The sequence below is a fragment of the Otolemur garnettii genome, unplaced genomic scaffold (assembly GCF_000181295.1).
Source record: "Otolemur garnettii isolate 467f Iridium unplaced genomic scaffold, OtoGar3 scaffold00049, whole genome shotgun sequence".
NCBI lineage: Eukaryota > Metazoa > Chordata > Mammalia > Primates > Galagidae > Otolemur > Otolemur garnettii.
Window position 1 is genome coordinate 7,339,286 of NW_003852444.1, and position 24,193 is coordinate 7,363,478.

General features: G+C 36.8%; 1 protein-coding gene and 1 non-coding gene across 3 annotated transcripts in view; one reads left to right on the plus strand and one right to left on the minus strand.

Annotated features, from left to right (window-relative positions):
- The window catches only part of PTN (pleiotrophin), a 106,668-nt gene that overhangs the window by 47,549 nt on the left and 34,926 nt on the right, over positions 1–24,193 (plus strand). The window lies entirely within an intron of this gene.
- On the minus strand, positions 7,791–7,866 carry LOC111725903. Its single transcript, XR_002773849.1, has one exon. It is a non-coding gene; the product is annotated as a small nucleolar RNA SNORD81 (small nucleolar RNA).

The window sequence follows — 24,193 nt, forward strand, 5'->3', positions numbered from 1 at the left end:
TTCATTTGTACCTGAAGAGATGGAGATTCCACAAGAGCTCACAATTTGTTCTTGATCTTTCATGAAGTCAGTAAGGACTGTGGGACCAGAGGAATCGGGTTTTCCTGTTAACATCTCCTGCCCCTCATGACATCATGCAGCCTAAGCTTTTGAATCTTGTTCACTAGTCACTCAAGGCACAAGTGACCCTTCAAACAAAAAAGAAAAGGTTGGGGGGCAGGGACTCAGCTTCTAGTTCCCTAGCTGGGGTTAAGTCCCTTCGTCAATTTGCCCCACTGCTTCTTGGAGAGAAAAGCTCCATTTAGTGTGGTTATTGGCACGAATGAAGTGGAAAAAACTAGTATAGAGAAGTGCTGGCCAGTATAAATATACTGCGTGCCACGTATGTAACCTTAGCTTTTCTACATCCACATGAGAAAAAGTAAAAATAAATATATAAAATTAATTGTAATAATATATCAAACTTCATCCAATGTATACAAAGTCGTATGATTTCACTATGTAAGCAATATAAAAATACAAATGAGATACTTTACATTTGGGTTTTCTTTTCATACTGTCTTTGAAACCCAGTGTGCATTTTAGACTCGTGGTACATCACCCTTCAGAAGAGATACAGCTCGGGTGTTCACTTGTCATGGGGGACTAGTGGCTATTTTATGGCAGAATGAGGCTCTGAGCATTGCCAGGCAGCAAGTGGTAATGTACCCCCAGGTCACATCTTTGCCCTTGTTATAGCATCAGAGCTGCCCGGCGCCCTCTTTGACATATCAGCTATATAGACGAAGGATTCCTGTGAAAGTCCAAATCCCACGAAGCCTGTGTTTCTCATCACTGTGTTTGTAACAGCTAATTCAATGAATGAGATAACTGTTTTTGAGATGTTTTACCCTCTTTTTGGTTCTGAACAAAGGTCTTCCAAACTTAATGTATGTTTTTCACTTACAGCACATCTTGGTTCTGTCTACTCTCATTTCCTTTGATCAATAACCACAGTGGCTGGTGTTTGCAGTGCTAGATAGGAGAGGTCTAGATTGCTGAGACATGGGACTGACTCTGTTACCAACATAAACCACCAGATGGATGGCCCAGAGCACTTACTTTATTATTATTTTCTTAACTCTCTGAGAACTTGACTTCTGATTTTAAATTCTATAGATGACCTAATAAAAAAAGGAAACAGCAGAGAGATCGGCATCCATGCCTAATCCAAAGCTTACTTGATCAAAACAGTGACCGTTTTATGACTACAAATGATTCGGTTAGTGGAGATGGCATGCATTTTTATATACCTTCCTCAACTTCCTGCAAATGTACAAATGTGTAATGGCAGAAGGTCACATAACTGGGAGACCTGTTCAAGACACAGGAGATACTGGGATTTTCAGGAATTGCAACTTGACCTGCTTTCTGGTGCCTGAGGTAGATGACAAAGGAATTTGCTAACAGGCCAAGTGCTTTTGGTGGGGCATGAGATGTCCTGGTAGGAAGCAAGTGATCCTAATTTGAGTTCTGATTAGATATTTGACTGCCAAGCAAATAGTCAGAGTCCAAATTTTAAAAGGAAACTTAAAAGTTTAGGACTTAGACTATTGCCCAGTATGATGCAAATTGTGCTTTGCACAGAAGGTATCCAAGCCAGGGGGAGAATGGGGAGACACACGTACACTCACCACAACCTGCTATGTCTACCTGAAGGAAGAGGCACTTTCTTAAATTTTGTGCAAGACACTTTATGAGCCCTTACTAGCCCTCTTTAGGACCTACCAAGACTGTGTTCAGCACCCAAACGTATGGGTAGAAGGATCCCTTTAACTAAGCTGCAAAAAATGATGACAACGTAAGAAATCAGTTTTCAGCTAGTCTACAATATGGAAGCCCTTATGTATCTGAATTTTGCTGTGAATCTAAAACTGTTCTAAAAAAAGGCCTTCTTTTTAAAAAAGTAAAGTCAGGACATGAGTTTGCCATCTTCGTAATGCTGTGTATGGGCGAATCAGCCAAAGCTTCACTTCCCAAGATAAAACAGTTCTGTCTTCCTCAGCACTGCACTAGTAATGCCACTCTAATTGCTAGCATTTCAAGTATGCTGGCCCAGAAACTCTATCAATTGAATGATGAGTGGCTTCCAGAGTTATTTCGGGATGCTTGCTTTCTGATCCTTTCTCAGGATACTGCGCTACCCGGGAGGTGGGAGAATGCCTGCTCAGTGTCAGCACACACTAGTCTCCCGCACCTATTTCTACTCCCATGAGTCAGGAGGTAGGAGCTGGTTCCACTCCATCTATTTAGGGACTCTCCCTCTTCTGTCTGAACAACTTGAACATTAAGCAGCCTTAGGCCTAAACAAAGTGTGGTGTTCAACTCCATCACAAGGCCCCATTTATGTTAACCCACCTAGAAGGCCAGGTCTGGAGCTGGCACAGTGGCTCACACCTATACTCTTAGCACTCTGGGAGGCTGCGCAGGCAGGATCACTTGAAGGTAGGAGTTACGGACCGGCCTGAGCAAGACCCTGTCTCTACAAAATATAGACAAAATTAGCTAAGTGTGGTGGTGTGTGCCTGTAGTCCCCCACTACTCGGGAGGCTGAGGCAGGAGGATCATTTGAACTCAGGAATTTCGGATTGCTGTGAGCTACAGTGATGCCATTGTGGTCTAACTCACATGACAGAGTAAGAGGCTAACAAACAACCAAAATCAAACAAAAAACCCAAGAATGGCTCCAGGAAAGAAAAGCCATCCAGGGATGGCATGTGGAAGTAGCAGTTCAAAGCATGTTAGCGGAGCAATATGGCTGTGCTACCTGCATAACTTTGTCTACTGTTTAGGCAAGAATATTCATTTTTGGAAACTGAGCAGAGGAGAAGAAATAATGGACATGCCAAATTGTAGTGCATCTACTTCAAAGACATTATGCAGCCAATAAAAATAGAAATTATATACTGCAGAAAGGCCTGGGGAAAGACTTACAGCTGTTAAATTTTGAGAAGGCAAAATTGTGAGTATCATGAGATGACTGCCAAGCATTAGCAAATCAGTATGGGTGAGGTGAAGGATTGAAGGTAATTAGAAATTAAACTCCATCACAAGGAATTGAAGTCCATCTCTATGCCCAGTTTATGTTAACCCACTTAGACGACCAGGCTCGGAGCTGGCATGGTGGCTCATGCCTACACTCTCAGCACTCTGGGAGGCAAGCTAAAATGATTTTGTTAGGGTGTTAAGATCAGGGATTCCATTTTCTTTTCTATTACAGACTTTTAAAATATTGTGATTTTCCGTACTTCTATTACATTTTTTCCCTTTTCTGAAGATAACCCCACCACATGCCAGATATCATCCACCTCTTTGATCCTAAAATGGGAATCTGTTGACCTTCTCTGTCTGTGGGCTCCACATCTTTGCTTTTAACCAACTGTGGATTAAAAATATGTAGGAAAGAACAACCGACAGCTGCATCTGTACTGAGCATGTATAGACTTCTTGTACTGTCATCGCTTCCTAAACAACACAGTGGAACACCAATTAATATTTACATAGCGTTTATATTTTATCAGCTATTGTAAGTAACCTAGAGATGATTTAAAGTATATGAGAGGATGTGGATAGGTTATATGCAAATATTAACCTATTTTATATAAGAGTGTTGAACATCATGGATTTTGGTGTCCACAGGAATTCTGGAACCAATCCCCACAGACACTGAGGCTCAACTGTAGTTTCCATCAGGGGCTGTGGAAATGAAGCTACACTTCCATTGGTTCAAGGCAGGGCAGAGTGAAGGTTTCTCATGCTTTATCCAAATCCTGGTTTTATTCTTCAGACACACAGGAACACAGGGAGTGAATGACCTTGGCTTATGAGTGGAGGATGCTCAAGGACAGACTCCCAGTAAGAGTGGGCAGTTGAAGCCCTGCCCAGGTTGTACCCGCTTACTTCTGAAGTGTGTTAAAAGAACCCGCTGTCATTTTTTTCTTACTACCCCTGGCTAGAAACTTATAGGTTCATGCTGCTTTGATTGGACATTTTAAAAAGAGTCCAGCATTTTTATGGTCTGTGAAGTAGAAAGTGAAGCAAGAAAATTCCTCTCAACTTACTTCACTTGGACTTTTGAACAAATGGAGTCAGCACTTATGTCAGAGGAACGACATTTTCCCCACGCCACGCCTTGGTGCTCCATGTACCTGATGAACTCTGGGATGCTGATGGGGATGTGAATTGGTTCTTGGTACTTAAATCAGCATCAACGGGTGATTAAGAACAGTGAGAGAGTTGTAAGCAGTGGTCCCTGCAGCCAAAGGTGTTGGGCGTGTGATGCTGAGGTGCCCAGCTGCCTTCATGGGAACAATCTGTCCTGATGGACGTATAGACTCTTAGATACTCCACAACGATCATGGAGCCCTGATGGAACTAGACTGAGGGACAGATTCAACAGAGTTATTTTGTGAAATGAGAAAGACCTGAGTGTCATTTCTCTAATCATAAACATACACTTTAGTGTGTAGTATTCATAAAAAAGCAGAAAATTTAGAAAAGTGTTCAAGGGAACAGAAAATTCCCCATTTTCTGCAGATAACGTCTGTCAAAAATTTGGCATAATACATGTGTGTGATGTGTTATGTGTACATGCTCATATTTTTTTAAACTGGTTTTAGCATACAAAGGGAATTGACAACTTTGCATGTGAATACATATCTCTCACAACTTTTTCTGGGGATAAGTATAAATCACTTTTTGAAGCCTATATGGAATTCCATTTTATAGATGTATTTAATAAATCTCATATTGGTTATTGACAACTTTTTCATCATACAGCGTCAATCATTTTCAAATGATTCAAACTTTTACAAAAATTCTACAAAACCAGGTTGAACTTTTTAAAAAATAACTTCAAAATGATCCATATCGTGTGAGGCATAGAAATGTTTGCTGTAGAAAGAAAAGCAATTATTCTAAGTATAAAGCATTCTAGTTATCGCTTTATTTCTTGAAATAGGAAGAGAGGAGGAAAAGGAAACAAAACTTCCCGAAATATTTTAAGTTGGCCCTGAAAGTGAAATGGGATTTTGAGAGAAGTCAAAAGACTTTGTCTACTGGACATCCCCCCAAACTCCCAGATTCCTGTGTGTGGTCTTGAGTCAGGCGCTTGTCCTCTCTGCATATTCACTTCTCACACTGTAAGGAGAGAAAAATAATAATTATTTCAGTATTATAATAAGACTCAAGTGACATAATGAATGGGTAAGTACATGGAACACTCTAAAATATTATTTACATGTTATTTTTAATATAATCCTTACTTTTTTCATATAATCATTATTTTTAGTATTATTTACATATTATTTTTAATATAATCATGATCAGGGGAATTTAATGGACCTACTCTTTATTTATACACCATTGATATTTTCTTGCCAGTGTGTTTGTAGAGAATTGATGATACTATCTCCAAATAATGCAAACTTGTTTTCAAGTTCACTTAAAGTGCCATTAAAATCATAATTAAAGGTTAACAGCCTTATTTTATAAAAGCATTTAGATCATCTCCGTTTTTCCTATTACCGTGTAACAATTTACTATAAACTCTAGCTTAAAAGGATACTCATTTCTCAGTTCACAGTTCTGTTGAGAAGATCAAATATGATGTGGTTTGATTGCTCAGGGTCTTGAAATGGAAATTAAGACATAGGCTGGGCTGTGTTTCTTTCTGGAGATTCTGAGGAAGAATCTCCTTCCAGAATAACTCGGACTGTCAGCCATTTTCAGCTTCTTACAGTTGTAGGAAGGAGGTCCCTGTTTCCCTGTGGCTCTCCGCAGGGGGCTGCTCATTCCCTATGGACCCTCCATGTTCCTTGTGCTATGGTCCCTCCAGCCCAGATCCAGGAAGGGAGTTTTTCTTAGACCAAATCTCTTCCACACTTTAATTTCTAACTTCTGTCTCTGACCAGAAGATCAAGATTAAATGTCCTCATGTAATTAGGTCAGGCCCATCCAAATAATCTCCCTATTTTAGAGTTGGTAGATTTGGGTTTTTAATCACATCTGTAAATCTCTTTTCAGGGACACTTAGATTCCTGGGTGCTTAGATGACTAGGGCAAGGGGTATTTTGGGGGGGGCATCTTGGAATTCTGCCTCCTTGACTCCTGCAAGACAAAGTTCTTCTCCTCCCACGATTCACAGGTCTGCTCATGCCCTGTGAAACAAAGAGGCCCTGCACTGTAAGAGTCATTAGGAAGTTCAAGGTCTAGGGTGCCAGAAGAGTGCCAAAGTTCTCATTTCATGATCATAGCCAGGCTTCCTCCTCTTATCAGTTCTAAGAGAACAGGCTTAGAAATCAGATATACCAAGTCCAAATTTTGTTCTTACCACCACTTAGGTGAGTTGAGCCACAGGCTTAACTTGTTTGATTCTGGTTTACTATCAGTGAAATGATGATAATACTACCCATTTTCATGAAAATGCAAAATAAATAGTAATCTTAATATTGTTTCCTGAGGGGGGTTATGTTATTATCTAGTGGGCAGGTTTATGTTATCAGATTGATATTTTCTTCTCTTGCTTTTTAAAAATTAAACCCACTATTCATCAGAAGGGCTGATTCTATGCTTTAGTACTTTTACTGAAAGTAATACCTCATAATAACATCATTATTATTAAGGAATATGTTATATAGAATCTTAGTATTGTTGAGTAATGATATGTCCAAACTTTCTAAACTCCAAATGAAAATTTTTACTCCCCAATCGATATCTTTGGGGAGTAAAGTATCTTTACTCCCCAATCGATATCTCCCACAGATATCTTTGCATATCTGTGTAACTACTATTCTTTGATTTTTAAGACCCAACATTAAGTTAAAAAACACATGTATCTTTAAATAAAATTAAATAAATACATACGACAATAGGAGGGTGTGCTCGTTTCATTGAGTATCCCTACAATGTGGTCAGACATCCTTTAAAGCACAAACAACAATCACAAATAATCACATTTAACATGTAAGAGAACTGGGTAGTAGGCGGCCCCTGTGGCTCAAAGGAGCAAGGCACCGGCCCCATATGATGGAGGTTGTGGGTTCAAACCCAGCCCCAGCCAAATAAAGAGACCTGGGTGGTCCAGGCGTGGTCCATGTCACCTGGAACCTGAGTGACAAAACCGAGATTAATCTGTGTAGAGCTCCCAAGTTACTCTCATTATTCTAGGAAATATTTGGCTAGGCAGATAAGACAGTTATACCAATACATAACTTTGTTGTGTCATAAAATTTCCAACCTCTAATATATCCAAACAATTAACTCATCTAGGCAAATTGTTCTCCTATTACAACAATTGATTGCTTACCTGGGTAAACAGCTTGCTTATTAAACGGCCGTCCACTTATCAAGACTTTTACCCCATTAAACTAATAGGAACTTTGCTGAGTCCCAATCAATATCCCACCACAAAATAGTCACTTCATTTCACTTGTGACCTGACCCCAAAGCCCTGTAAATATTCTCCTTGTCCCACTCCTTCGGAGAGACCCTGTGGTGTGTCAAGGAAAGACTTTCCTTACTGCAGTAGTTTAGTAAGACCAGCTTTGCTTAGTCCAAACACTTTAATGGTCAGTCTTTTAGGAACAAATCAACAGGGGATAGGAATTATCATATGCAGTTTTTATAGCTGGAGAAAAATCTTTATTAAAGAAAATACGTCATCTAATGGACGAACCTGGCTTCAGAAGGAACCGCACTTACAAATAGTTTGAGATTCTGTACAACGTAAGGCTTTTCTTTTCTTTCTCACACAGAATATCAGATCTTTTATTGTTGTCAAATAATCAGTGAGAGCTCAGACTGAGGCAGAGATCATCATGGATTGTAAGACTCCAGTTCAATAGAACACTTTGTAATATTCAGCATAGGCAATAGCATTTAAATTCTCATGAAGACCTTAAAGTTTTAGTTCTTTATAGAGGACTGTCATGTGTTATATTTATTTTACATGTCCATAAGGTCTTGTACACTAAACACAACTAAATAAATTCTGCTTGATGGTTCAGGAGCTTAAGGATAACTTAAGGTCATTCCCTTTCCTAAACTTCTCAGGAAAATGTATACAGTGTCTTGTTTGTACTTAGATCATATCCTGAGTAACCGTTAGCATAAAGGAACTCTGTGTCATACCAACAATAGGTGATAAGCTTTAAATATACATAGCAAGCAGGTTCCAGCCGCTGAAATTACTTTTTACAAGTCTTCTGGAAACAGCAGTTATTTGTGAAAAGTGCTAATAAGTGGAGGTAACAGTTAATTGGCTTATAAATTGTGTATGTGAAATGTCAAGAGGGACTGCAGAAAAAAATTTACTGGACAAGCACCAAACATTACATCATTTGGGGGAACAAGTCTCACCCATTCACTGTGCTACTTTGCAAACATACCACCAAAACGAGATTTCTTCCTATGGAATGGGACAGCTAATGATTTCCTATCATGAAACATAAATGAGAGGCATTATATAATAAATAGGATAATTAATTAGGACTCATTAGGACTCAAATCAGGTTAACTTTTTATCTAGTGTCACGATTAACTAGCTATGTGGTTTGGAGTAACTTATGCAGTCTATTAAATCTTCAATTTCATAGTCTGTTAACTGCAAGTTAACAGTTCCTGTCACAGTGATTTTGGGGGGATTGAGCAAAACAGAATCATACAATTTTGGGGGTTGAAAAGTAGTTAAGGCTTATTGAGTCCAACTATGGGAGTGTGCTTAAAAGAAGACAGTTTAGCACCATGTATATGGTACCTTCTAAGTCATTCTGAAACTCTTCTTCCAAATATTATGGGTCTTGTTTTTCCAAGAGAGTTGTTTATCTCTACATTTGCATCACCCAGCCTGGTACCCATTATTTAGTATGAAATCATACTGTAATTTCTTTTTTCATTTTAAACAAACAATTATGTGAAAAATTAAATGCTCTGCCCTTGAAGAATGGACTGGCTCACTTTTCTCCGGATTTACTTTTTGTGTGTTAATTTGGTTTGCATAGTCATAAATTAGATAGGATATTCTCATTCTGCCCTTCTGAGGTGTTATGACAATTGAGGTGAAAATAGAATTCGCTCGTAAGAAAAGATCCCTTTCTGGAAGCTGGTGACGTGAGTTGCTAGGGAGGTTTTCTAGAAGTGTAATGAAACAGGCAGGCTGTCAGTGTGCCAGAGGGAGCAAGTAACTCTGCATAATGGGGTATTTTAGAGAGCTCAAGTTTATGCCTGTATGCCCTGATTTTTTCAACTAATAAACTTGATAACTGTGGCCTTGTTAAGGGTTTTCTGCATACTTTCCCATATAGCAATCACATAAGGCCACATAAATATAACTCAACAATCTTAGTTATCTTGGTGCACATCAAAACTGTGAAGTCTGTGGGTGCTCTCTTAAAGGTAAACTGAGTTACTGAGAGCTGTTTGACTCTTCCCTAAAAGACTCTAAACTATGTCTGTATGGGTTAAAAATAATTTCCCCATATTTTCCTTCATTTTCATGCTGATAAAAATAACTTGGCTATAACACTTATTTTTCTTACATCTAATTTCCTGCAGACTTGAAAACCTGATAGCCAAGGCTGCAAAATTATACAAAAAAAATCAAGAGATAATAGCTAATATTCTAAGGATCTCAACTGTATGATATTGTTTGATTGGTTTCGGCTGGTCAGTCTTTTTAATTTCATTTATTCGTTCGTTCACTATTTCCCCAGTGACTAGGGACTTCACTGGACATAAAGGTAGGAAGATTATATAAGGGTGCAATGTTTAAGATACAGGAAGTTGCTGGATTAATACTCTAATCAAAAAGATGTATTATTGTGTGTTCTTAAGGAAATAATATGATCTGGTTAGCAACTACTTTAAATTCAGTTAAAATTTGCAACTGCAAAGTAATATAGTCTCTAATCTATTTGAATGTTATTCCCTGCTGTCATAATCACGTCAGACACATTATAAACAGCGTTAATTCTGTATCCTATTGTCTATGTATGACTTGCAGGAACTCAACCTCATTTCCCTCTGAGAAAAATTAAATGGAGCTTACAGTGAATCGATTCTAGCTCAGTATAAGGAAGAATTTTCTAATAATTTGAGCTTCTCAAAGATAGAATGTTCTAATATTTCTATTACCTTTGTTTAACCTGTCTTTACCATTTATATATGTTAAGCTTGTGGTCAAGTAGACCATTCACTGTGTCCTCCAAAATACTATGAAATAAGTTATCTCCTATTACTTATTTGGGTTATTGATTTAAATTCATTCAAATGCAAGATTTTTACAGTTACCATTGTAAAAGGCTCATTATGTCAAGTGAATATTATATTCTATGAGAATATAATTAATTTTGATTCTATCACCAATGCAATTTCACATTTGTCCCAATTTTAAGTAGCCTGTACATTGAATTGGAGTCCTTTTGATGTTTTTATTCCAATTATTAATAAAGTCTTTTACAGAAATGATTAAGGAGGGAATCGTCTGTTAATTTCTTGTAGACATCTCTCCAAGTTGACTTCTCTGAAATGAACTCATCTGACAGAGTATTGGCCTCATCATTTTCTTTCTTTCTTTCTTTCTTTTTTTTTTTTTTTGCTTATATGAAAGGTCTTTATTGGTAGGGAGAGGCAGGCTGCAGAGCAGCACCAAGGAGGAGAGAAAAGAGGAGAGAAGAGGGGAGAGAGATAATGAGAGAGCGGGGAAGAGGAGAGAGTAGAGTAGAGAAGAGCGAGGGGGAAGAGGTGGAAAAGAGACAGAGCAGAGAAGAAAGGCAGAGGGAGGCGGGAGAGGGAGCGGCCTCATAATTTTCTAATTCAAACTACTATCTTAGCAATATATTTCAGGGTACTTGTCAAATAGTTTTCTGAACCCAAGATAATCTGTGGCAATAAAATCACCATTATTTGACATTTTGTCACAGAACTAAATAGGGTTTATTTGGTATGACCTAATAGTTTCGATCTCTTAGTTTCTCTGATAAATTTCTGTGATAGTTTTTAGGCTAATTAATTCTAGAAAGGAGGGAGATCAGTGAGTTGAAGACAGTTGCTCCCCCCAAAAGGAAAGAAAAACAAATTAAGCAACCTGCTTCTTTGTGTAGAACTTGAGGGTGCTCTGAAGGGGCAAGAAGCAATGTCTTGTCACCTGCCACCGTGAGACCTGATGCTCCCATTCATGTTCTTGTGTTTCCAGTGCCTCACTAGATGGAAGGTGATTGGTGGGACTGTATGTATGAGAGAGGAGCAGGGGGGAATGAGGTCTCATTGATCATCTAGGCAGAAAAAGACAGTCCACTTTTAGAGGACAGGGTGAGGGGTGGGAATTGCCACTCCTGATTTCCATGTTTTTAATTCCTAATAAATTACCTTTCTTTCAGCATAATTTTTAACAATAAACTTTTCTCCATTGTTAAAAGCCTGGTGAGGAATGCAAAGAATGTGGCAACAAAATGGATGGGATGAAGGTAGCCTGACCAAATTACAAGGCCACTTGATGTTTTAAACTAACCTGATGTAATAAAGTGTGGTTTCCGAAGATGTCAGTAGGTCCCTAATGAAGTAATTTTGCCAGGCTTCTAACAAGATTTTCCTCTTTCCCAAAGCAACACTCTGCATAATCAATTAAGTCTTTCCTTGATTTCTTTTCTTGTTTTTTCTTCTCCTTCTTCTTCTTCTTTTTTTTTTTTTAGTTCTTCTTTATTTTTTTACTCAATGAGCTCAGCCCTAAATGAAAGCTGGAGTTGTATGAACTGAATTGGCTGGAAATAGTAGCTGAAAGGCGTGCAAATCAAAGCTGGCAAGTTCAGTTCTTCCGTTCTTGCAGGAGAGGCTAAGTTCAATCCAAATGGCTTCCTGGGCAATTGTTTGATTATTCTGGTCTTTTTTTTTTTTTTCCTGGTATGGAACCAGGCATTAATAACCCAGGCTTTGCCAGCTAAACCAAGAAAATACACATCTCATCTTTACCATGCAGTGCCTTGGTACCCATCTGCACACTTCCCAGCAGTGTGGGAACTGTGTGGGAAGGGATTTTACACCATCTGTGGGGTGCAGTGGGGGTGAAGGGCCCTTTGACATTTTCCGTTCTGTTCTAGCCTAGAGTAGGGCCCAGACTACACACAGGGGAGAAATGAGGAGCTCTGTAAGCCAAGTAGCCTCATCTACTCTGGTACTTATGCTAAGGAGAAGGACTTCTAATTCTTTCTCCAGGAGATATAAACTTCTCCATTCATATACACACATCTGTGGGGCAAGAATTATTTGTAACTTTGCTTTTGAAAATTATTTCTCTTCAAGTGATTCATTTCTGGAGTATCACTAAGTGTATGGACGGATTCTTGCAAAGTGAGACAAAGTAATCTATAGATGGCTTTCAAATACAGTGGCTTTTTAAAATATTAAATATTGTTAAATATTACTATTTGTGAAATTGATGTAATACTTTGTTATATAGCCATTATTGAACACTAATTTCAACTGCTTCTATTTTTTTGGTCTAGTCATTTCTCTTTTTTTTCATATCTCAGAGATTGTTAGAGGCCTCCAAAAGGACTATGGTACCAGACACTCTGACATAATGGCAACTGATAAAATAGCCATGAATGGTTATTGGTACCTGACCCCGCTCTGCTTCTCTGCTACCACTTGTCCACCTGCCCCCCACGTTTTAAAATGAGATGACTATTTGGTGGTAGGGAATTGATTGGGACTCAGCAATGTTCATATTAATTTAATGAGGTAAAAGTTTTGATAAGTGATTAAGAGTACTGGTCTACTTTAGTGCTAAGCAGGTCTTAGGTTCAAACCCTGCTTCTGACATTGTGTGATCTTGCACAACTTATCTCCATTTGCTTGTATTTTCCTCCCTTGAACCATTGAAATAATATTAGCTGCCTTCTAAAGTTGTTGTGAAGTAAAAGTTAGATAAAATTCATAAGACAGGCAAACCCTTTAATACATGAAGGTTACTCTATGTCCCTACTATTTTAATTTTCTCTTGGTATTTTTTTTTAAGTTTTACTTTTTCAACATATCTAAACAGAACTTTGCTATCTTTGGTTACTTTACTTCACCAAGCCTTAGTCACTGGTATAAAAAGTAGAGATAGTAAAAGAACATAAATACAATAGAACTTTTGTAAGTTGACCATCCAAAGCACTACAGCAAAAGTCAACATTTAGAGGTGGTCAACATAAGGAACTAAGCTTACTGTACTCATGTATATGTGGTGCATGTCTACTCTATGAAAATTAGGTCAGCTGAAGGAGGCAGTCAATGTAGGGAGGTTATACTGTAATTAGATTTTCTAAGAATTAAATCACATTTTTAACTTATGTCAGATGCTTAGAATGCTGTCATTAGGATAGATCATAGCATTTTTTTAATGAAACTGTTTATCCTAGATTTCTTCTCCCATATTCAATTAATTTCATAAATCCCTGATATGTTTTATTTCCCAAATATTGATTTTTTTCTCCTTTCTTTGCATCTTTTCCAATGTCAGAGTTTAAGTCTTTGTAATGTCTCTGCTGGTCTGTGTCAAATGGCTCTCTCTCAGCCTGTAGCCTCATTAACCTTCATTTACTTGGCATATTGCCTGGTGAGCATTCTCTTAGAAATTCACCTCTTTAGCTCAAACTTCTTCATGGATCCCTATGTCTTAAAAAATAAACATCATTCAATCTTTCAGGTAATGAAAATGTTTCATTATTTATGGCAAGTAAGAAATCTAAGACTAGCCTTTTCTGTCTCTGCAGTTTCTTTTTTACTTTCCAAATTTTCTCATGAATGCTTCAGCAATGTCTAATTGATTTCTGAAATAGATAACACTCAATTCTATGACTTTTCCTGAAGTTTCTTCCTTCTCTCATTTAATCTACTAGTCAAGACTAAACTCCAAATGAATCTCCCTTTTGAAGCTTCCCTTAAGGACTATGAACATGCTTAGATAACTTTTAAGTTCCATTTAAAATAAAATTTTATTATAGCAATTTCTAATTTTATTGTGTCTCAATTTCAATAGAAAATAGTGTCAGATTAAATCAAATACTTTTACTGTATCTGATAAGATAGTCTTATGATTTTTCTCCATTATTCTCTTGTGTTAATGTGGTAAAATACATCAACACTCAGTTATTAAATCAACCTTGAATTCTGGAGTTAAACACCACAAGTTATAATTATTAGCAGTTATAATTATCAGCCTAAAATTTGATTTAATAATATTTTAGATGATTTTAATATTTATGGTCATCAGAATATTGGTATTTATTTTTTGCAGTGACTTGTCTGGTTTTGATATCATGTCAATTAATTCACACTGAGTGTTTTTCTACTCATGTCAGTCATTTGGAGAGGTTTTTTTTAAACCTTAGATTATGATTCTGGATTGGTTTATTTCATTGCTTAGTTATGTTAGTGATTTGAATTTTGCTATTTTCAAACCCATTTGATGCCATTATGTTTTTCAGATCAACATAACTATTCAAATTATATATGCCCCTCTTTAATTTGTTAATTCTCTCTGACTTAAAGTCTAAATTGACTAATACTGATATAGCTACACCAGCCTTCTTCTTATTACAATTTATGTGAAATAATATCTCCCATTCTTTCATTTTTAATCTGTTAAAAATGTGTAGATTTAAAATGTGTCTCTTATAGATAGCACCTAGATTTTGGTTGTTTACCTACTTTGACAATCTTGCTTTCTAATTAATATGTTTACTCTATTTGTGCTTATGCAATTATTCATATATTTGAGTTTAAATATACTGTCTAATATTTATTATGCTTTAAATAGTCAATTTATTGTGCTTCCTCTAAAGTCAATCATCAGTTAAAAAATAACAAAATGTTTGTATTCCATATTTTTTTGCACATTTTCCATTTTGTGTGCCTTTTATTCCATCCTGTGGATCTAATTTCCATATATATATTATATATATAACAAATGGATATATACTACATATTATATATATATTACAGTATGTATGTATTATACATATATAGCCATATATGTTATAAAAGAGTACGTAATATTTTCCATTGGTGTGAATAACTTCATTCAGAATTTATTGTAAAGGAATTTTGCTGGCATCAAATTCTTTCAGAATATTTTCCCTGAGAATATATTTATTTACCCTAAACTTTTGAAATATATGAATTCTAGTTTATTATTTTCTGTGAGATTCATTCCACTTTCTTTTGGCTTCCGTTGTTTTTATGGAAAGTAAGCAGTAATTCTTGTTGTTGCTCCACTCTACTAAATGAAATGCTTTCCCTGGTTGTACTTCCTTTTAAGGTTGTTTGTTATTTGTTTCTTTTTATTTGGTTTTCAACACTTTGAATACGGAGTGTCTACATAAGATTTTCTTTGTATTTTTCATTCTTGTGAGTTGAAGAGTTTCTTGGTTTTGTAAATTGTTGTTTGCATCAAATTTTAGAAGTATAATGCTGCCTTCTCTCTCTTCTCTACTTTTGGGACTACTAACTGGTTTCGTATTATCCCACAAGTCAATGACGTACTATTCATTTTTTTAAAAACTACTTTATTGCTTAATATTTTAGTATATATTATTTATATTGATCTATTTTCATGTTTGTACCCATTTTTCTACTGTATATAATCTTTAACTAACTTCATTGAAGGAACATGACATATGCTTTTTCAGTTTCATTTCTTTTTTTTCTTGCTAAAATTCCTCATTGCAGTGCTTCTATCTTCTCATTGAAATCATTGAACATATCTTTCACACCTACAATATTCTTGTCAGCTTATTCCAATATTGGTCCAAACTTGGAATCTATTTCTGTTGACCAGAGCAAGGGTGGGGAACCTATGACTTTAAGATCACATGTGGCTTTCTAGGTTTTTATGTGCAATCAAAAGAAACAAATCCCCTTATTTTTGTTAACATTTTTGTTCACTTTAATATTTTTAATTTTATTTTTAAAATGAGAATATTTTAAATACCAAAGAACTAAATAAGTTTCAATAAATTAATTCTCCCAGATTGACCAACACAGTTAGACCATTAGTAAGCCTTATGGCTCCTATGCTCATGATTTAGTTCTAATTTCCCCTGCCTGATTGGTGTCAGTAGTGCATAATACTAGTTACAATATTGTAGTCTGTCATCAGCTTTTTACAGAAGTGCACTGTGTTTCTCTTTGGAGTGGAATTTTTGAATAGTTGCACAGCTGGACATTATTTTTTAATTCTGTCTGATTAACAGCTCATGATATAAAAAACGATAAAGAGAACACTGAAGGAAGAAAACATATTTTTAATGAAGATTGAGAATTGAAATCTTATCTTGTTTCTGCTAAAGACAGAATGATTTGCTTGCTTTGTGATACTGCAGTATCAAGCAATTCAATGCTCCTGAGCACTATAAAATTCACAAGGATCACACATATTTTAAATTAGAGGGAGAGGCACAAAAGTTGGTATTGCAGAAATTAAAAAATGAAAAGCAAAAGCAAAGACCATTCTTTCAAGCAGCAATAAGACCTGGAAATAATGCCACTGAAGAAACACATAAAGCAGCTTATAAACTTGAGAAGAAGGGAAACCATTTAGTGGTGTAGAAATTGTGACAGAACGCATTCTCAAAATTGTAAGATATTTAGACCCCTTCATGTTTCGAAGTACAAACAAATGCCTCTTTCAAGAAGAATTATACTGTTTGGCAGCCTGTTGAGCCTTCAACTTAAAAGAACAACTTCATGCAATACTTCCAAAGAAAAAAAATATACTACTTAATCATCTTGGATAAATTTATAGTTACTACTGATTTCATGTAGGTTTTATATTTCATTCAGGTCTTAATAGAAGATTTTATTTGCTATGAAGAGTTACTCTCTTTGAGCACTCTTTCAAAATGAATGCAGGGAATAGATATATTCAACAAATTTGAAGATAAAGGCCGTGAACTTTGAATTTGGTAAATTTAGTGTGTGTATGTAAAGGTGATGCACCTTCCATGACAGGAAAACATGAAGGGTTTATTGTACAGATAAAATAAAAAGTATTAACAGATCCAAATTCTCTCATTTCTTTTCATGGTATCTTGCATCGACAAAATCTCTGTGCTAAAGTAACTATTTTAAGTGATATTTTGCCATAAGTCATAAGAATTTTTAACTAGATGATACCAGTGGAACATGGCATCAGCAGTTTCATAACATGTTAAAGTTGAACAATGAGGTATTCAATGTAGATGTATCATATCATTCTGAAGTATGTTGGCTATTGCAGGGACAGGTGTTATCCAAAACTTTTATCTCTGCAAGAACAGATAGTTAAATTGTATGAAGAACAGCATCAACAATGTGGGCTATTAAAAGAAGATTTTTGTGCAAAAAAAGCAGTGTTTCTTTGTGTTATCATGGCAAACAAAATGGCTTAAATATTTGCAAAGTAGGCTCGGCGCCTGTGGCTCAAGTGGCTAAGGCACCAGCCACATACAGCTAACTAAGGTGGCAGGTTTGAATCCAGCCCGGGCCTGCCAAACAACAATGATGGCTGCAACCAAAAAATAGCTCGGTGTTGTGGTGGGTGCCTGTGGTTCCAGTTACTTTGGAGGCTGAGGCAGGAGACTTGCTTGAGCCCAGGAGTTGGAGCTCGCTGTGAGCTGTGATGCCACGGGACTCTACCCAGGGGGACAGCTTGAGGCTCTGTCTCAAAAAAAAAAATAAATTTGCAAGGTAAAATTAAGTCTATGTGCAAAAATCTAAGCATTTTGAAAAGGCTATTTTTTTTTCAAAAAATTTCTACTTTAAAAGGAACATTTTCTGGGTGATGCCTGTGGCTCAAAGGAGTAGGGTGCTGGCCCCATATACCAGAGGTGGCAGGTGGCAGGTTCAAACCTGGCCCTGGCTAAAAACTGCAAAACAATACAAAACAAAACAAAACATTTTCCCTATTTAGCAAAGGTCACTGATGACCAGGATGATATATGTGAATCATTTGAAGAATACGTTCCTGTCATAGACTTATTAATTGGAGAATACCATGAAAAAATTTCACCAACTTTGAGTATTATGACATCACACTCAAATTAGCATTTCAACCTCACCTAGTTGATATCATAAAGGCATCTAAAGAAGTACAGATGGAATTGGTTTAGCTTTCAGCAGATGATATTTTAAAGTCATTGTCTGATGAAAAAGATCCATCTGATATATGGAAAAATCCAGTAGAATACCCAAACCATTGGCAACATGCCTGATAATGCTTTCTTGCTTTTCAACCACTTACTGCTGTGAATTTACATGTTCCTATCTAACCTAAATTAAGACACTCTTAAGGTTACAAATGACTGATATAGGAGAAGGGAGGGGGAAATGGGTGGAGGGAGGGGGTTTGGAGGGATCACTTCTGAGGTTTATCTTATAGGGGTACAAGTGAATCTTTCTAAGAGTAGAATGTGAACGTTTTAAAACAATAACTGAGAAAATGACATGAAGGCTGTGTTGACCAGTTTGATGGAAGTAGTTCAGATTGCATGTGAAAACCCCACACTGTACCCCAGAAGTGCACTAATGTACATAGTTACCATTCAATAAAAAAAAAAACAAAAACAAATGACTGATACTCACCTACAGGATCAACTGAAACTATGGACCTCCAGTGCTGTGACTAAATATTCAAATACCTTTCAACCAAAAGTAGATATAGTATGGTCATTAAAAGTTTATTTAACTTGAAAAATAAAAAAATAGCTTTCATTTTTTGAAATTATTAAGTACATAGTAGTTAGATTTTTACAAATTACTATACGTTTTTAAGAATATCTAATTAAGTTTTCTTGGCTGTGGGACCTTATTTGATTACAGCTAAATTAATGTAGGCTTCAATATGACAAAGTTACCCCACCCTGTTCTAAAGTATCTCCTGATTCTGTTCCATTTCATAATTAATGTCTACTCTTAAACCATATGTGCACCATAATGTTCACATATTTAATCTGTGCAATGATAACTTTTTATTTTTGTAGAACCTCATGTCATTGTCTTCATAATGAAGATAATGAATATATCCATCATCTCCCAAAGTTTTGTATACATCTTTATAGTTTTCTTTCATCCCCTACCTCATATCCCCAAATTTGATATTTAAATAACCACTGACTTGTTTTCTGTAGTTATACATGGCTTTGCATTTTCTAGAATTTTATAGAATTATGGTAGGTCAGTCTCTAAATTTCATTTTATTTTATTTATTTTTTTGTGTCAGAGTCTCACTTTGTCACCCTCAGTAGAGTGCTGTGGCATCATAGTTCATAGCAACCTCAAACTCTTGGGCTTAGTCCAGCGGTTCTCAACCTGTGGGTCATGACCCCTTTGTAACAATGAAAATGCATCCTGCATATCAGATATTTACATTACGATTCATAACAGTAGCAAAATTACAGTTATGAAGTAGTGGCAACAAAAATAATTTTCTGGTTGGGGGTCATCACAACATGAGAAACTGTATTAAAGAGTTGCAGCATTAGGAAGGTTGAGAACCACTGGTTAAGTGATTCTCTTGCCTCAGCTTTCCAAGTAGCTGGGACTACAGGTGCCCACCACAATGCCTGGGCAGTCTCTAAATTTTAATCAGTTGAGTGTGCTGTGTGGTGAGATCAGATTAAGGTTTTTGTAATACTGTTTGGCATTTTTCATATGCTTGTTTGATAAAGTGTTTGATACATTGCTCATAGTTTTATCAAGTTTTTTTTATTATCATTAAATTATAAATGTTCTTCATGTATTTTAGATAAAAGTCTCTTGACAGATACATATTTTGCAAATCAATTTTTATATAACTGATATTTGTATACTGATCTTGTATCCTGCAATGTTTTTAAACTCACTTATCAATTTAATTGAATTGATAAGATTAAATAGAATGCTATTCCATGAAGGTTCTTTGTTAATTCTGAGAATCAAATTGAGAAAACTGATACAAACTTTCAGACATAATCGAACTTTACTGGGTAAAGGTTTTCTGTGATTTGTTTTCCTAGTCAAAAGCAATCCTACTGAATCAAGTTCACTGTGTACCAATATAGATCTCAGCAGAGGCCTCTAAACCCTTCACCAATACCATGCACCAGTACCAATCAACTTGCAAGAGTCTGATGAGACAAAATGCTCACATCACACAAGTTAAACAAAGCAAACATACTGCTCATGGCATCAGGGACAATAGAGCCCTAGAATTCATGGCAGCCTCTCCCCCAAAGTTCATGAAAGCTGACCAAGGCACATGGAGTGCCATGTACATGTGCCACATGTCACTCTGCAGCTGAGGGACCCCCCAAACCTCTCCCAGCTGGGTTTTATACCCAGAGACAACTGGAACCTCTGTGCTAAGGTGCTGATGGACATCTTGTTCTAGGAGAGAGGGGAACAGAGCATGGCCTATTCTCATCAGGTCCCCTTTATCTCAGGATGTAACATTCCCAGCACATTCTATAGCTAATCTTGAACTGCTAATAAAGAAAGAGGGAAGGGCTGGAACTTTAAAGCCATCCATGGAATTGTCCTACAATAATCAGCATCTTTTCTGGTATAAATTTAACCATTTGTAAAAGGTCAGTCAACAAATTTAGTTCCTTCTTCACAATCCTCACTTCCTGGATGGGGCTCACGTGTCAGGTGTTTGACCTCTGTGGTAAATGTCGGAGAGCTGCTTCTGAGCTGGTGATTGATTCTGCTCTGAGATGCCCCCTCCCCCATCACCAAACACGACCACACACCAGGATCAGCCAAGGGTTATTTGTTCTTTACTTCTTCCCAACTACATAATAATGTGAGACTCTTTTCATTTGCTTAGTGGTATAGCAGTGAACTTGAAAATCTGCATGCTGGTGTGTTAGTTATATTTTTAATTGAGTCACTTCATCTAAACAAATAAAGTCATCAGTTATTAGAAATGCCTCCTGAAGTCAGTAGTTAAGGCCATACTGAGTTGTTTTAAAGGTACACAAAAACCTCATTTATTTTACAAGTGTACAGAATCTTGACAGAAATACATTTTTATTTGAAGCTGAGATCTATACATTTTTCTTTCTTTCTTTTTTTTAAGAGACAGAGTCTCACTTAATTGCCCTTGGTAGAGAGTGCTGTGGTGTCACAGCTCACAGCAACCTCCAACTTCTGGGCTTAGGTGATTCTCTTGCCTCAGCCTCCCGAGTAGCTGGGACTACAGGTGCTCACCACCACACCCGGCTACTTTTTGGTGCAGTTTGGCCGGGGCCAGGTTTGAACCTGCCACCCTTGGTATATTGGGCCAGCACCCTACTCACTGAGCCATAGGCGCTGCCCTATACATTTTTCTTACTGAACTAGGCTTAGTGAGTATGGTCTTATGTTTCAGTCAACATGGGCATTTATCCAGGACTTCTTGCTTTAAGAAACTAATTCAGTTTATCAATACAGAGGTTTCTTTTGGTTTTTGGTGCCAACAATTGGGAAGTGTCCTTTTAATTTTCTATAAGAGATTTTGGCAAGGAGATTAGACTCTCTTCTTTTATCATAAAGCTTTTGCTTTTAGTTGCAGTGTTTTTATATCTCACAAAAATATGGCATATACTCTATTGCCTTAGTCTCCTCCATGGGTCTGTAATCTTGTGGAGTTCATAATATCACATAAAATTCCCATGTGTGTTTTTCTCATAATGTAGGGTATCATCTCGTATATGGTAGGTGGTTGTTAAATAGTCACTGATACTAATTATGATGTCAAGCACTGTCTGCTCTGGCTTCTGCTTGTCCATACTATACTTTCTCCTTTGTCTGATGACCTGAACTATTTACTTCACACTGGTCTCTTAATTTCTTACCTGAAACTTTGATTAATTTCTCACCTGATACGCCTATTTCTTCTATACTTTCCACTCTAGATTTACTTATCCAAATCCAAACCATCTTAAAAGGTTGTATTATCATCATCTCTGATATTTATTCAGAATGATATACATTCTTTCACCTTCACTCTCTTCCGTTGAGGACCACAAGAGTTACCATGGAGGGAGGACCTAATACGTGCCTCGCATTTTATGTAATCTCATTGTAATCTTCCAGCAAGTGTGAACTTGTATAAGACCAGTCCAAGTTTTCCTGGAGAAGGATGCTGACAGTATAAGAGATTGAGTACTTTGCCCACTTTGGAGATATAATAAGTGACAAAGCTGATGTGAAAAACTTCTGACTTCAAAACATTTTCTCTTTCTGCAGTGTTAATATTTGTTTCTAATTCCTTCTGATTTTCTGCCCTGTGTCCCTCATGTTTATAATTATACTTGTTAGGCTACGTGTCTGATCCTTGATAAGATTATGATATCATTTCAGACTCTATTATAAAGTATAGAATACTTAAAATACATGCTTATGAAATTCCTATTTTATTTTGTGTTATTATTACCATTTTTTGGCCGGGGCTGGGTTTGAACCCTCCACCTCTGGCATATGGGGCTGGCACAGGAGCCACAGGTGCCACCCATGAAATTCCTATTTTAAAATATATTTTGAAAAATATTTCTTGAGTACCTATCACAAGCAAGGCATTTTACATATTCAAAATATGTTTCATAATTTTATCACCGTCCTTGGGGTTTTTTTCCCCATTGCACCTTTTTAAAAATATTATTTTGTTTTATTAAACTTACTTTTTTAATAAATGAAGGAAGAAAGTCAATGAGTAATAATTAAAGAGGAGCTGGTCTGGTGGGAGCTGAGATACGGGCAGGATTGTCTACAGGAGGTGTTGATGCCCCGGTTCAGAACCCGCAGGGCCCTGCAGCAGCCCCAGATGACTCTGTGTAAAAATACTAGTGCTCCAAAAATCAGTTCTTTAGCCCAATTTTGTTTTTCTAATGAAAATCAGAGGGAGTTTGTGTGCGTGTGTTTGAAATATTGGGGTCTTAGACCTTGCTTTTGACTCCTAATTATTGCATTTTTATAATGAACAAACATCTGAACGTGAACTGAAATATGTAAAACATTCAGAAACACATAAACAAAAAGAAAAGCAAAGCCAAACAAACAATAACCAAAGTCCTACACAAAAGCTTTCTCAGTGAGCTGTTGACCCTGGTGGCTGACCTGTTGGTGGGAATGTCATTTTAACCACACTGATAGAATATGAATATCTTTTTCATTCTCGATGGCCCTTTTCTCCAGACTACTTTATGACCTTGTCTCTCTGTCTCTCCCTCACAGTTCCCAGGTTAGTGCTTTTCCTCCCTCTTCTTTTGAGCTCCATTCATTGTCTTGTCAGTTGTTACTGTGCACTGTAAACTCCAACAACATTTTGTCAGTATTTTATAAACCCCACCTCCACATACCTGCTTATATGGTCTCTTTTGCTTAAACTTTCCCTTCTTGCCTCCTTTCCTCACTTAGAACATCTCAAATACTTTTTATTTTCAAAGAGTAGATAAAAAAAATTTCCTAATGCTCTACCATGCTCAATCCTGTGAGGGAAAATTATCACTTGGGCTTAGGTACTCAGATAGCACTGTGTGTGTAATTTTTCATATTTACCATAGTGAATCACAATACTCACTCATCTATCTTTTCTCCAAATCCGAGAGCTTCTAGGGAGAGGGCTAGATCAAATCCATTTCTCATATTCCCATTCCCAGTGCAGCCCCAGTAGGTGCTCTCAAAGTCGGTGAATGAAGGTTGAAAGCAGATGCCCTTAAAATATCAACTTCTCCTGCAGGTGCCAGCATGCCATTGACATTTTTCAGCCTGAAAGTTCCCAGTTTTGAGACATTGAGTCATTTAAAATTAAATAAATGCCCCAATTGATTAATTGCTATATACTGAGTGAAAATCAGAGATGAAACCACCATTGAATTAACATCTATGCTCCAAGTTGGGTACGCCTGAGGTTGTGTGTACATGTACTTGGGACGCTTTCTTATCATGCCTTAGTGTTTAAATGAAGCCACTCAAAAGACCCAAGTGAGTTGCTAATTTAGCAATAGATTCCATCACAAGCATAATGCCTGTTTGTGAGAGCCTATAGGAATCGAAGGCAAGGTTCCAGCTATTTGACTCTTGTAGAAGCATTAATGAAGATTTTTGAAAAAAGAAAAATGACAGGAGACAAGAAATCGTCATCATTAAGTCAATGTATAAAGGGGAAAGATAA